The following is a 14,513-nucleotide window of genomic DNA, read 5'->3' on the forward strand; positions in this document are numbered from 1 at the left end:
TCTCTCACACACACACACACACACACACACACACACACACACACACACACACACACACACACACACACACCACATACACTCACCGGCCACTTTATTAGGTACACCTGTCCAACTGCTCGTTAACACTTAATTTCTAAGCAGCCAATCACATGGCGGCAACTCAGTGCATTTAGGCATGTAGACATGGTCAAGACAATCTCCTGCAGTTCAAACCGAGCATCAGTATGGGGAAGAAAGTTGATTTGAGTGACTTTGAACGTGGCATGATTGTTGGTGCCAGAAGGGCTGGTCTGAGTATTTCAGAAACTGCTAATCTACTGGGATTTTCACGCACAACCATCTCTAGGGTTTACAGAGAATGGTCCGAAAAAGAAAAAAACATCCAGTGAGCGGCAGTTCTGTGGGCGGAAATGCCTTGTTGATGCCAGAGGTCAGAGGAGAATGGCCAGACTGGTTCGAGCTGATAGAAGGGCAACAGTGACTGAAATAACCACTCGTTACAACCGAGGTATGCAGCAAAGCATTTGTGAAGCCACAACACGCACAACCTTGAGGCGGATGGGCTACAACAGCAGAAGACTCCACCGGGTACCACTCATCTCCACTACAAATAGGAAAAAGAGGCTACAATTTGCAAGAGCTCACCAAAATTGAACAGTTGAAGACTGGAAAAATGTTGCCTGGTCTGATGAGTCTCGATTTCTGTTGAGACATTCAGATGTTAGAGTCAGAATTTGGCGTAAACAGAATGAGAACATGGAACCATCATGCCTTGTTACCACTGTGCAGGCTGGTGGTGGTGGTGTAATGGTGTGGGGGATGTTTTCCTGGCACACTTTAGGCCCCTTAGTGCCAATTGGGCATCGTTTAAATGCCACGGCCTACCTGAGCATTGTTTCTGACCATGTCCATCCCTTTATGGCCACCATGTACCCATCCTCTGATGGCTACTTCCACCATGTCACAAAGCTCTAATCATTTCAAATTGGTTTCTTGAACATGACAATGAGTTCACTGTACTAAAATGGCCTCCACAGTCACCAGATCTCAACCCAATAGAGCATCTTTGGGATGTGGTGGAACGGGAGATTCGCATCATGGATGTGCAGCCGACAAATCTGCGGCAACTGTGTGATGCCATCATGTCAATATGGACCAAACTCCCTGAGGAATGCTTCCAGCACCTTGTTGAATCTATGCCACGAAGAATTGAGGCAGTTCTGAAGGCAAAAGGGGGTCCAACCCGTTACTAGCATGGGGTACCTAATAAAGTGGCCGGTGAGTGTATATATCTCTGAACACCAGAGGGCATCACACACACACACACACACACCACATATATATCTCTGAACACCAGAGGGCGTCACACACAAACACACACACACACACACACACACACACACCACATATATCTCTGAACATCAGAGGGCGTCACACTCAAACACACACACACCGCATATATCTCTGAACACCAGAGGGCGTCACACACATACACACACACACCACATATCCCTCTAAGCACCAGAGGGCGTCACACTCACACTCACACACACACACACACACACCACATATTCCTCTAAACACCAGAGGTCGTCACACACACACACACACACACACTCACTCGCTCACTCTCACACACCACTTATCCCTCTAAACACCAGAGGGCGTCTCACACACACACACATTCTACCACAATCCTGTTCTCATTATAATGCTGAATATGGCATATATATTGGCTGTAAAGTGATTACAGTCATCCCTGTGCGTTTTCGAAGCCATAACTAGAAACAACTTTAATTAAAACAGGTTTAATGTTAATTTTTTTTTAACAAAATAACTGCTGCATTATTAATATCATCAATGATTTGTGCCCATAAAGCCTATCTAAAAGGAATATGACCGTCTCAAATAAGAAATAACCTGATCATAGTCAATGTCGGACAGTCCATTTGAGCTGAAACTGATGAGCGAGTGAACGGTCAGTAAACTGCCGCGTTTCTCCAGCTGGTTATTCAGAGATTACTTTTATGTTCAGTGGTGGAGGAAGTACTGAATCTCAGTACTTAAGTAAAAGTACATATAACCAGAGACATATTTACTTTAGTGAAAGTAGAAGTATCACAATGACAACCCTACTTAAAGTCCCACTCCGATCATATTTTGAGCTATTTTTAAACATTCCCAGTGGTCTTTAAATTATGATTATGCCATTTTTAGCCAAAATCACAAAACCTGTGCCGTTTTCTGGGACTTCGCTTCAGCAGAGCGGCAGTAGCTCATTAGCAATTCGCCTCTGCGTTGTGGGCGGAGCCGTTGGCACGGAGACGACCCTCCCCCTGCCCGTTGCTGAGAGCTCTGTCTCTCCCGTTAGCTTACACCCCCAATACCGGTGGCGCAACAGTATTATATACACGTTAATTATTATTATCCGAAGTTAATCAAAGTTATCACCGATCACCGATCATTATTTCACTCCAAGACGTTGCGTGTGGAGACGCCCAGTGGAGTTACTACGTCACAACTCCAGTCTATTTTAGCCGGCATTTTAGCGTCTGCTACTGATTCACAGCCATTTGAATGTAGAAATACTCTGAAATACAACTTTGAGCTTATTTTTCTCAAGATATGTCCTCTAACATCAGAAAAATGCCACAAGAACATGTTAACACCTAGAAAAACATTATTTTCATCGGAGTGGGTCTTTAAGTAAAATGTAAAAAGTACCTGATTTTAAATGTACTTTAAGTATTAAAAGTAAAAGTACTTGCATAACAATTTATTGTCTTAATGTCTATATTCTAATGATTAATAAAACAGTTAATCCTAACTCATTCAACCTAATACTCCTATTATGATGTTCAATAATGGTGGAAAAGCCGTTATTTTTTAAGTTTCTGTCACCATTTCTGAACAAGCTTGCAATTAGGCAATATACATCACATCAAGCTTAATGTGACGGGGTTTGGCTGTAAACGCGATTCATTTATGGCGTAATTCTGAACCTCTTGGCTTGCCATACTAATCCTAACCAAACGTATAATACACACGCACCCCACATCACTACTAAATCTACCCATGCGTATCCTATGCACATAAAAACAAATTTCCGCGTATAAATTGCACGATAAACACACTGCGTGCTATAGAGACGCATATAGTGTGACCGGGTTGATATGGCAACCAAACTTCACTGGTGAGACAAACGTGCGACGAACGGCAGGGGAAAAACTGATCAGAAAATGTAACGAAAATGTAACAGAACATTGTAGAAATGTAGTGGAGTAGAAAGTATAATAATTGCTGCAAAATGTAACGAAGTAAAAGTAATAACGAAGTAAAAGTAATAAGTATGCACTATTGATTCTACTTAAGTAAAGTAAAGATACGTGAAAAATGTACTTAAGTAAAGTAATGAAGTATTTGTACTTCATTACATTCCACTACTGTTTATGTTGTCTATATCTGAATAATCTTACAACTAGGGATGCACCGAATCCAGGATTCGGTTTCGGATTCGGCCGGATATTGGGCTTTTTAACGGGGTTCGGTTTCTGCCGAACCTTAGAATTTTTTTCCACCGAACCCTAGGCTTGCACTACGCGCGCTACGTCGATGTCACGCTGGCTTGTTCAACTTGAACCGGCGCTGCACAGACCGATTGGTGAATGACATCAGAATATATCATCAGTATGACATCAGAGCGAATAGAGAGCAGACGGCTCCTTATGCTTTTGAAATGCTCTCGCTGTACTTTAATGTCATAAACCGATCGGTCTGTGCAGCGCCGGTTCAAGTCAAATAAGCCTGTAGTATTACGCGTTGTGTCAGGAAGAAAACAGACTCACGGAGGCGACTGGCATCTCACAACTCGCACTTTATTCCTCAATCGAACTCGTGTAACTGTCTGTCACATGTTCTACCGTCCACAGCGTTACTTAACAAAATAAGATAAAAATGAGCATCAAACAGAAATAACTCGCATACTTGGGGTGTTCGAGGCGCACGGCACATACAATACAGACTGCAGACAGTTCAATAGGGAGCGCGCAGCTCTTAAAGGGGACACATCTTATTTCCACTCGTTGCAGTAGGTGGACCGTTCGAATGCAGTAGGCTGTGAGAAAGTGAAAATGGAACTTTCGAGCAGAAAAAGTGTTGTTTAGCAGTACTTTCAGTCAAAAGAAGGCAATTAAAGACAAGTCGAGCTACATGTTCAATTTGCAATGCCAATTTGTCTCATGGTGGCAAGGACTCTAATCAATACACATCATCGCCGCTGTTAAAATGCATAATGTTGCTTATTCTTTTTTTTCTTTCTTTTTTTACAGTTAAAATAAAATTAAATGAAAAATCCACGTTGTTTACTTCATTAATGTGTTTACTTTGTTAATGGACTGAGGATGAGAGTAGGATTCGGTATTCGGTTTCGGATTCGGCAGAATCTTAACCAGTGGATTCGGTATTCGGGCGAACCCCACAAATCTGGATTCGGTGCATCCCTACTTACAACTTACATCTGCACCAAAGATGGGAATGTGCACATGAACTTGACCGTGCTAGTCTGACGTTGAGGACAGCGCGTTGAAAAACGAAAGCACAGAGAATTTACAACATTCTATTACAATCGTGTTCTCATTATTATGTTAGGCTATGACAGATGCGCTGCACATCTTGCACTTATAACTGTATTTCATGATCAAAGTGACTCCAGGCATCACTGCAGTGTGCGTTTTCAAATCCAGAGTCACTTTATTTCGCCGGTCTGGAAGATCTGCTCTAACGCAAACCAATCAGACCTCAGGAACCGCCCCACATGCCGCAAGAACCAATGAGACCTCAGGAACCGCCCCACATGCCGCAAGAACCAATGAGACCTCAGGAACCGCCCCACATGCCGCAATAACCAATCAGACCTCAGGAACCGCCCCACATGCCGCAATAATCAATCAGACCTCAGGAACCGCCCCACATGCCGCAAGAACCAATCAGACCTCAGGAACCGCCCCACATGCCGCAAGAACCATTCAGACCTCAGGAACCGTCCCACATGCCGCAATAACCAATCAGACCTCAGGAACCGCCCCACATGCCGCAAGAACCAATCAGACCTCAGGAACCGCCCCACATGCCGCAATAACCAATCAGACCTCAGGAACCGCCCCACATGCCGCAAGAACCAATCAGACCTCAGGAACCGACCCACATGCCGCAATAACCAATCAGACCTCAGGAACCGCCCCACATGCCGCAAGAACCAATCAGACCTCAGGAACCGCCCCACATGCCGCAAGAACCAATCAGACCTTAGGAACCGACCCACATGCCGCAATAACCAATCTGACCTCAGGAACCGCCCCACATGCCGCAATAACCAATCAGACCTCAGGAACCGCCCCACATGCCGCAATAACCATTTAGACCTCAGGAACCGCCCCACATGCCGCAATAACCAATCAGACCTCAGGAACCGCCCCACATGCCGCAAGAACCAATCAGACCTCAGGAACCGCCCCACATGCCGCAAGAACCAATCAGACCTCAGGAACCGCCCCACATGCCGCAAGAACCAATCAGACCTTAGGAACCGACCCACATGCCGCAATAACCAATCTGACCTCAGGAACCGCCCCACATGCCGCAATAACCAATCAGACCTCAGGAACCGCCCCACATGCCGCAATAACCATTTAGACCTCAGGAACCGCCCCACATGCCGCAATAACCATTTAGACCTCAGGAACCGCCCCACATGCCGCAAGAACCAATCAGACCTCAGGAACCGACCCACATGCCGCAATAACCAATCAGACCTCAGGAACCGCCCCACATGCCGCAATAACCATTTAGACCTCAGGAACCGCCCCACATGCCGCAAGAACCAATCAGACCTCAGGAACCGACCCACATGCCGCAATAACCAATCAGACCTCAGGAACCGCCCCACATGCCGCAATAACCATTTAGACCTCAGGAACCGCCCCACATGCCGCAAGAACCAATCCTACCTCAGGGACCGCCCCACATGCCGCAATAACCAATCAGACCTCAGGAACCGCCCCACATGCCGTAATAACCAATCAGACCTCAGGAACCGCTCCACATGCCGCAATAACCAGTCAGAAAAAGAGAGAATATATATATTTTATTTTTTTTGGGGGGGGGCGATCGTCGTTTTCATGATCGATCGTCGCTGTCACCTATGAGTACTCGAGTGCCCGTGCCCATCCCTACACATGTCGAATTCTCTTAGATTGCCAACAGAGAGGAGAAAACTTCCCTCCTTCTCCCATGAGACCAATCAATGCTCCCCTTGTTTGCCCCATCAGGGAGATTTCCAAGGGAAGCATCACTGAAAACGATAAAGTTCAGGGCATCATTGTTTCTTAAATGCTGAAACTTGAGTCACCTTTTCAGATTTAATCTTTCTAATGACTTTGTCTCGTGAATAGCAGCAGAATGACTTCTGCTATCTCTAAATTATTCAACCCCTTCATGGCAAGCATCTTTAGTACTTATGGCGCTTTTCCATTACCAGTACCAGCTCGACTCGACTCGCCTTGGCTCGCCTTGACTCGGCTCGCTTTTCGCTCCGTTTTCCATTGCATAAAGTACCACCAAAAATAGTACCCGGTCGTCATAGCAACACCTTTCGTTCCTCGTTGCCCCATCAAGCTCTCGCTGGTTCCTCTCTTCGGCAACCAAACAAAGGAATGTCTGCACCTCCTCGTTTGACCACGGCGTATTCTTTCGAGTTGCCATAATAATAGTAGTAAGTTTAGTAACTATCTCTGGCCAAACTATTTAAAAATGGCGGGGTTATTCTGGATACTCCATCTGGCGCGTGCAATGATGACGCAGATACTCTGTGACCAATCAGCAGTCGGCATTGTTTTCACGTCACATTTTAGTATCGCCTTAGCTCGCCTCAGCTCGCTTAGAACCTCGCCGGAGGTGGTACGAAAAAGTGTACCCGAAAGCAGGTACAGGTACAACTTTTACACAGTGGAAAACCAAACAAAGGCAAGTCGAGCCGAGCCGAGGCGAGCTGGTACTGTGTAGTGGAAAAGCGCCATTAGTAGAACAGCCTTTTGCTGTTATGAGCTGCTGCAAATGCGATGTATGACCTGACAGCAGCTTCTGGCAGCGCTTCTGAAGAATCTGAGCCCGTTCCTCACGACCAATGGCCTCCAGTAATATTCTTGGGTTTGTGTGCTGCAACTGCCTTCTTTAAATCCCACCAGAGATTGTCTACGGGGGTTCAATGATGGCCACAGTAGAATCTTCCAGGACGACTTCTGCAACCAAGCCTTGGTGGAATTTGACGTGTGCTTGGGATCATTGTCCTGTTGGAAGGTCAGGTGCAATGGCACACAAACTTTAGCTTCCTCACTGATGGCATGACGTTTTCTCCTAGGATTTTCTGATACTTCAATAAATCCATCTTGCCTTCCAACTCACTGCAGGTTTCCAGTGCCAGAGGATATAAAGCAGCCGTAGAGCATAACGAGCTGAACTGTTAACAGTCTTTTCAGCTTATGCTTCATTCTTCTTCCTCCAGACATACCGCTGATCCAGAGGGCCGAAAATATCCCATTTTGTTTTATCGCTCCACAGAACAGAATCCCAAAAGTTCTGTGACTTATTTAAACGATTTTGAACAAATTGGAGCCGACTTTTCTTGTGCTTTTGGGTCAGTAGTGGTGTAGTCTTGGAGGTCTGGCATGGAAACGTATCGGTTACCTAACGTAACCTCGGTTCTCTCTAGAAGAGGGAATGAGTATTGCGTAAGTTAGCTTACGCTACGGGAGATTGAAGCCAAAAATTATCCTTAATTTTGTATTTATTGTCAACGCAGGGCAGCAGCTAGCAGACCTAGAGCAGGCTGTCTAGCGTGCTCATAGGCTGCCCTGCGGGAACTGCAGCAGCCTACCACTGAGCCCGACGTGACGTCACGTCCAATGAAGGGCGCTCGCGCCTTTACAGCGTCACAGCCCGCCAGAATGGGCGTGGCTTAGCGTATACAAGCAGGGCTCGGAGGCTGTTTCTCTGGTTTTCATCGATCCATAATCCACAATCCATCTGGACAGGCTTTGTTTCGAGGCGGCGAGACCCTTGGTGCACCCACCAAGCGAAACGAAAAGCTGCTCCGAGCGCCTGAAAGGGGCGGAGCGCGCAGTGTAAACTCTCAGTGCCCTGACTGGGCATAGGAGATTTAACATTGCTTTCGCTATCGGATGATGGCAGAGCCGATAGAGAAATGACCTGCGCTTTGAATGGAGTGCACATCACCTTTGGAACATAGCCATGTCTAGGTTTGAGGATGACTTTGGAGTCATTTGGCCCAAACTCAAGACACGCAGCGCTGACGGACAGCGCGTGTAAGTCCTCCACACGTTTGACTGATGACAGTGCAATCAGAAAAACGGTTTTGAGTGATCGGTATTTCAGTTCCACGGACTCTAGTGGCTCAAAGGGGAAAGCTTTCAGGGCCTCGAGGACCAAGGAAAGATCCCACATAGGAACCGACGGGGGGCGCGGAGGATTCATCCTCCTGGCTCCTCTAAGGAAGCGGATGATGAGCTCGTTTTTCCCTAGTGACCGGCCGCGCGTCGATTCCTCGAGCGCTACAACGGCCACCACATAGACTTTAAGCGTGGATGGGGACCTCCCCTTATCCAACAGCTCTTGTAGGAAACTGAGCAGCCGCGAGACTCCGCATGTAGGGATGGGAATCGAGAACCGGTTCTTCTTCAGAACCGGTTCCCAGTGAACCAATTCCTTGGAACCGTTAGTATGCCTGCTTAACGATTCCCCTTATCGGTTCCGCTCGTTGCAAATGTGTCATGACGTCACACACACGCTGTGTTATTTTGATTCAGAACGCAGCAAACATGGCATCGAGGCAGAAGCGCTCGTTTGGTTATATTTCACGCGAAAAGACGACAATATATGAGGTGCCGTCTAGGGCTTAAATCAAACTTCATTCACGCACACATATTTAAAACACTTGTATACACATACTAAGTAGTCAAACATACATGTATACTGCTGAATGCTCAAACAAATACATATGAAATACACAACGACACACCTAAAGTCGCTCACGCATACACGCAAACTCTACACACACGAGATGCGCGAAACTCTCCAGGCACATACTCATATGAGACGCGAGCACACACACTCAAACTCGCGCACATACTCAATGAGAGTATGACGGCGCCTCATAACAATATGGTCACTTGCAACACCTGTAAAATTTCCATTTCGTCAAAGGCGGGGACCTCCAATATGCAGAAACATTTGGCCACACAGCATGAACAGACTTAGTCCCATGAAACTTAAACTGGAATGTCACTGTTTCTGTCACTGCGACTTCACCAACAGGTGAACATCCGCACGCACGCACACATCACTTTTGAAGTAAAATTGAGGATGCAGTGCATGTAATGCATCGAGATATCGAATTGAACTGAATCGATGACATGATAATTGTAATGAACCAAACCGTGAGACCAGTGTAGATTCACACCCCTAATACTCTGTGCTGTGTCAGCGAGTTAATAATAATTAACAAACAAAATAAGTTATAAGTTCAATAAGTTAATACAAACAAACAAATCTGTACTTATTCCCTCACCCAATGAGAATCGATAAGAGAATCGATAAGGAATCGAATCGATAAGCAATATCGATAATGGAATCGGAATCGTTAAATTCTTATCAATTCCCATCCCTACCCGCTTGTCCGCGGGTCCAGATTTTTGTCGGTGCACCATTTCGAGAACACAGACCATTTAGACGCATAAAGCTTTCTGGTAGAGGGAGCTCTAGACTGCGTAATCGTGTTCATCACTCCTTCTGGCAGGGTAACGGGTACCCGTTGATCAACCATGCATGCAGCGACCAGCGCTCTGGATGGGGATGCCAGATTGAGCCGCGAGCTTGAGAGAGAGGAGATCTGTTCTCGGCCACGGGGCTGTGTTTTTGTGACCGCCGCGACAGCTTCCGGGAACCAAGTCTGATTCTCCCAACGCGGGGCTATGAGCACCAAGTGGCGTGTTTCCCTGATCCTCTTCATTACCTGTGGTAACAGAGAAATCGGAGGGAAGGCATACAGCGGGCGGCTGGGCCAGATTTGGCCGTCATGGCCACAGAGTCCAGTTCTATTCCTAGAAAGGCAATTGACTGACTGGGCTGTAATGAGCTCTTGGTCCAGTTGACCGTGAGACCCAATCTCTCCAGATGACTGAGGAGCACTGTTCTCTGAGATATCAGTTCTATCTCTGACTGTGCCAAAATCAGCCAATCGTTCAGATAGTTCATGGTTCGCAAACCCTGATTTCTCAAGGGGGCAAGCGCTGTGTCCATGCACTTCGTAAATGTACGGGGTGCTAGAGACAGGCCGAACGGCAGGACGGTGTATTGATAAACCTGACCGTCGAAGGCGAATCTCAAGAATGGCCTGTGACGGGGTATTATCTGAATCTGAAAATAGGCATCTTTCAGATCGAGAGAGATAAACCAGTCCCTCGGGCGAACGTGCGAGAGGATTTTCCTGGTCGTAAGCATTTTGAACGGCCTTTTTTATAAGCACTTTGTTCAAATGTCTCAGGTCTAAGATGGGCCTGAGGGCTTCGTCCTTCTTGGGCACGAGAAAAATATCGGCTGTAAAAGCCTGACTCGCTCAGAGAAGGCGGTACCAGCTCTATAGCACCTTTGCACAGTAGCTTCGCTATTTCTGCGCGGAGTAGATGTGCTACTTCCGCATTCACTGTCGTCGCGGTCCGCGCTCGAAAGCGTGGGAGACGCCAAACGAACTGACACGAATAGCCCTGCTTTATTGTGGTTAGCACCCATTCTGAAAACCCCTGGGATAGCTTCCCATGCTTTTATATGTACAGCTAGGGGGCGAATGGCCTCCGCGTTCTTATCGCTGCACTTTGGTGGATCAAGAGACCACTCCCTCGGTGCTTAAAGGTGGCAGCTCGCTGACAACCATGACAGGCTGAATTGTGTGTGACGTCCCGATTGCTATGAATGGGTAGCGTCTTTTACCACTTTGTGATACGTGAGCAGCGCCCTGGGCGAATTGTCTATTAGTAAGCGTGAGCACTTGTGCGCGGGCACGAGACTTACATATGAATGTGTAAGTCTCATTTTCTACACCCGATCGCTTTGGATAGGGAGCGTTTTATGATCGCCTTGAGACGCGAGCGCGGCACTATGGGCAGAGTGTTTATTAGTAAGCGTGAGCGCTTCTGAGCGGGCACAGGACTTACAGTTATAAGTGACGCCCCGATCGCTTGGGATGGGCGGCGTTTTATAGTCACTCTTAGATGCGCGGGCGGCGCTCGGGGAGAGGTATGTGTTAGTAAGCGTGAACGCTCATGGGCGGGCACGTAACTTACATTCATAACCTGACTGATATGAGTCTTTAATGGCCGTGTGAGCGTTGCCAGTAAAGCCCCGTTCACACCGCCAGCGATTTTGTCGCTACATGTCGCTTGTCTCTGTACTGTGAAGTCGCTTGTGGGCGTCCGTAGTGCTGACGCTCTAATGTTATTGGTTGACTGCACGTCTGGCCATATATCTACACAAAATACCATCATAAGTAACATATACAACTATATCATTTTAATTTGATTAGGAATTAGGCTCAAAAGAAACAGTATGCTGTTGGGAGAGTGTTTTTATATTACCACAGCAGTGTTCAGTAGATTAAATCATTTACTAGATTAACGATCGATCAATCAACAAATTAAACTCACTCATTCTGTCATAAATTACTAAAACATCATTCGAATTTGACAAATAATCAATTTTCTTGTCCCTAATAGTCAACATAATGCAAGGGAAGCTGTAAAATGATCTGCAGCAGTGCTAAACTTGCATCATAAAATTACAACACTCGAACTATAAATGTATATGAATTAAACTCACTGAGACTGTCGACAGTTTCTTTTCCATTCGTCATTTTATTATATCCATGTATGTGGTTACAGTCAAATCATATAAAACAGTGAAATCTCCCTCGAACTCTTCTGTCTTGCCTGCACTCGAGACGGTGACGTGAGCTCCACTGAAAGTCTTCTTTCCTATTGGTTGTCGCTCGCGAAAATCGCTTCTCATTTGCATAAAGTTGAAAATTCTCAACTTTTGTCGCTTGTCGCTTGTCTCTTGTCGCTTGACACGCCAACGGTCACTGTCGCTCGTGTCGCCGGATGTCGCCAGCGCTCCGTTAAAATGAATGGGATCGAGTTGCTTTGTCGCTGTGTGTCGCTGGCGGTGTGAACGGGGCTTAAGCGTGTGCGCTCGTGAGTGGACACGTGACTTACATTCACAGCCCGACCAGTTATGAGCACTTGAGTACGGAGGCTCGCTGACAGCGACAGCTGGCTGTTTTACATGTGATGTCCCGGTTGCTTTGAACGGGGAACGTTTTGTGAAAACATTGTAATGTGCGAACAGCGCCGGAGGCGGTGTGTCTGCTTAGTAAGCGTGAGCGCTCGTGAGCGGGCACGTGACTTGTATTCTAAACCTGATATGTATGAGGCTGTTCTGGCCGTGTGACAGAGCGGGCAGAAAATAGGCGTGAGCACAGAGTTGTGGGCACGTTTCCTACATCTAGCACTCGAGCGGCATTTGCCAGCTTTATGAGAGTGGGCTCTACGAGAGACACGGGGGGTATCGTGCTTGTGTGTAGGGGTGAACACAGAGATGTGGGCACATTTTCTACACTCAAGACACCAACGGCGTGAGCCAGATAACCAGACATTATACTCACTTTAAGATTTCTCTGGGTCGCCGCGAAAACGGCGGATACGTGCAGCCGAGCGGGTTGCATTACCGGCTCGTTGGTTGCCAAATACACCGCTGCAGTAGCCTTTTCTAAGGGGACTGACAGGGCGAGACATTTCGACGGCGGCGCGCAAGCCTGTCCGGGTCATGCAGAGAGCTCGAGAGGGCTCTGCATGACGTGCGAAACGGGGGCGCGAGGGCGGGGTAGCTCTCTTGTAACGTAAAGAGAGCTAGCCGCGTGGCGCTGTGGTTAAAGACTTCGATTCGAGCCAGCAGGGTCGACATCGGAAGTTCCTCGCGGTGCTCGCATCCTCCACGAGAGGGCGAGGGCTGCGTGTTCCTGGCCCAGGCAGAGAGCGCAGATGAGATGGCGGTCTCCAACGCTGAGCAGCTCTGCACGAGCCACAGGAAGTGCGAGACATTTTGAAAAAGACGTCTCGCTGCTCTTTTAGGAAGTGTAGAACACATAATACAGAGCTTAAAAGGATATGTCGCCGGATAGCGTAGCTCGCACGGATGGCTGAAGGTGGCGAAGACGGCCGGCTTCTTCAAGCGCCTGTCATAAGCTGGCTTGTCGCTTTTCTCAACGGCAGGGGCGGCTTCTCTAGATCCAGCGATACGGACAGCTTCGCTGAAGAGATGAAAATCAGAGAAACAGCCTCCGAGCCCTGCTTGTATACGCTAAGCCACGCCCATTCTGGCGGGCTGTGATGCTGTGAAGGCGCGAGCGCCCTTCATTGGACGTGACGTCACGTCGGGGTTCAGTGGTAGGCTGCTCCAGTTCCCACAGGGCAGCCTATGAGCACGCTAGACAGCCTGCTCTAGGTCTGCTAGCTGCTGCACTGCGTTGACAATAAATACAAAATTAAGGATAATTTTTGGCTTCAATATCTCGAAAAGATGAATCTTTCCCGTAGCGTAAGCTAACTTACGCAATACGAGAGAACCTCTCGTAAGAGAACCATCTGTGTTTAGTACGGGCCTAACTGTGCTGCTGACACCTCAGTGCCTGTTGCCACCAAGTCTTGCTGCTGGTCTTTTGCAGTCACTCAAGGGTTTTTCTGAACTGCCTTCTCAGAAATCTGGTTGCATCTTCCCTTTTCTGCCCCATCCAGGTAAAGTTACCACTGTTCCTTTACTTTGAACTGGCAAACTTTGCTATCCTTTTTCCTGTTCCTTCTTTGTGAAGGGCGATGAAATCTTCTATTAACTTTTTGGAACATTCTTTTGACTTTTTTATTACCATTCTTTTGCATGTATTTCAAACATGCAGTCAAACGTGACACTCAACAAACCTTTCTTTCTTTCTTTCTTTCTTTCTTTCTTTCTTTCTTTCTTTCTTTCTTTCTTTCTTTCTTTCTTTCTTTCTTTCTTTCTTTCTTTCTTTCTTTCTTTAAACAGGAAAAGATTAAGAGCAATCGGGCCTGACTCAGTATAAAACTGATTTTCAGCAGGTTCCTGTTCTGCAGAACATGAATACCTCAAACACAACAGAACTCCAAGACCATACAATAACAAACACACAACAAGCACAGAAACCACGATAGTAAACAAGCAGCAGCAGGAGGCCATAAAGCCATCTCAGTGGTCACAGATATACCTGTCCATCAGATGGCGAGCAAAAAAAAACTGGCTGAACCTAGCCAGTTCAGATATTTCATGTGTTCTAGCTCAAGCACACCTGGTGCAACTAATGAAGCCCTTGATTAGTT

General features: G+C 46.9%; 1 protein-coding gene across 1 annotated transcript in view; it reads left to right on the forward strand.

The window, feature by feature from the left end:
* apbb1 (amyloid beta (A4) precursor protein-binding, family B, member 1 (Fe65)) overlaps positions 1-14,513 on the forward strand; it is a 106,322-nt gene that overhangs the window by 47,530 nt on the left and 44,279 nt on the right. The window lies entirely within an intron of this gene.

The sequence above is a fragment of the Rhinichthys klamathensis genome, unplaced genomic scaffold (assembly GCF_029890125.1).
Source record: "Rhinichthys klamathensis goyatoka isolate OS25496 unplaced genomic scaffold, OSU_Roscu_1.1 h1tg000236l_1, whole genome shotgun sequence".
Classification (NCBI taxonomy): domain Eukaryota; kingdom Metazoa; phylum Chordata; class Actinopteri; order Cypriniformes; family Leuciscidae; genus Rhinichthys; species Rhinichthys klamathensis.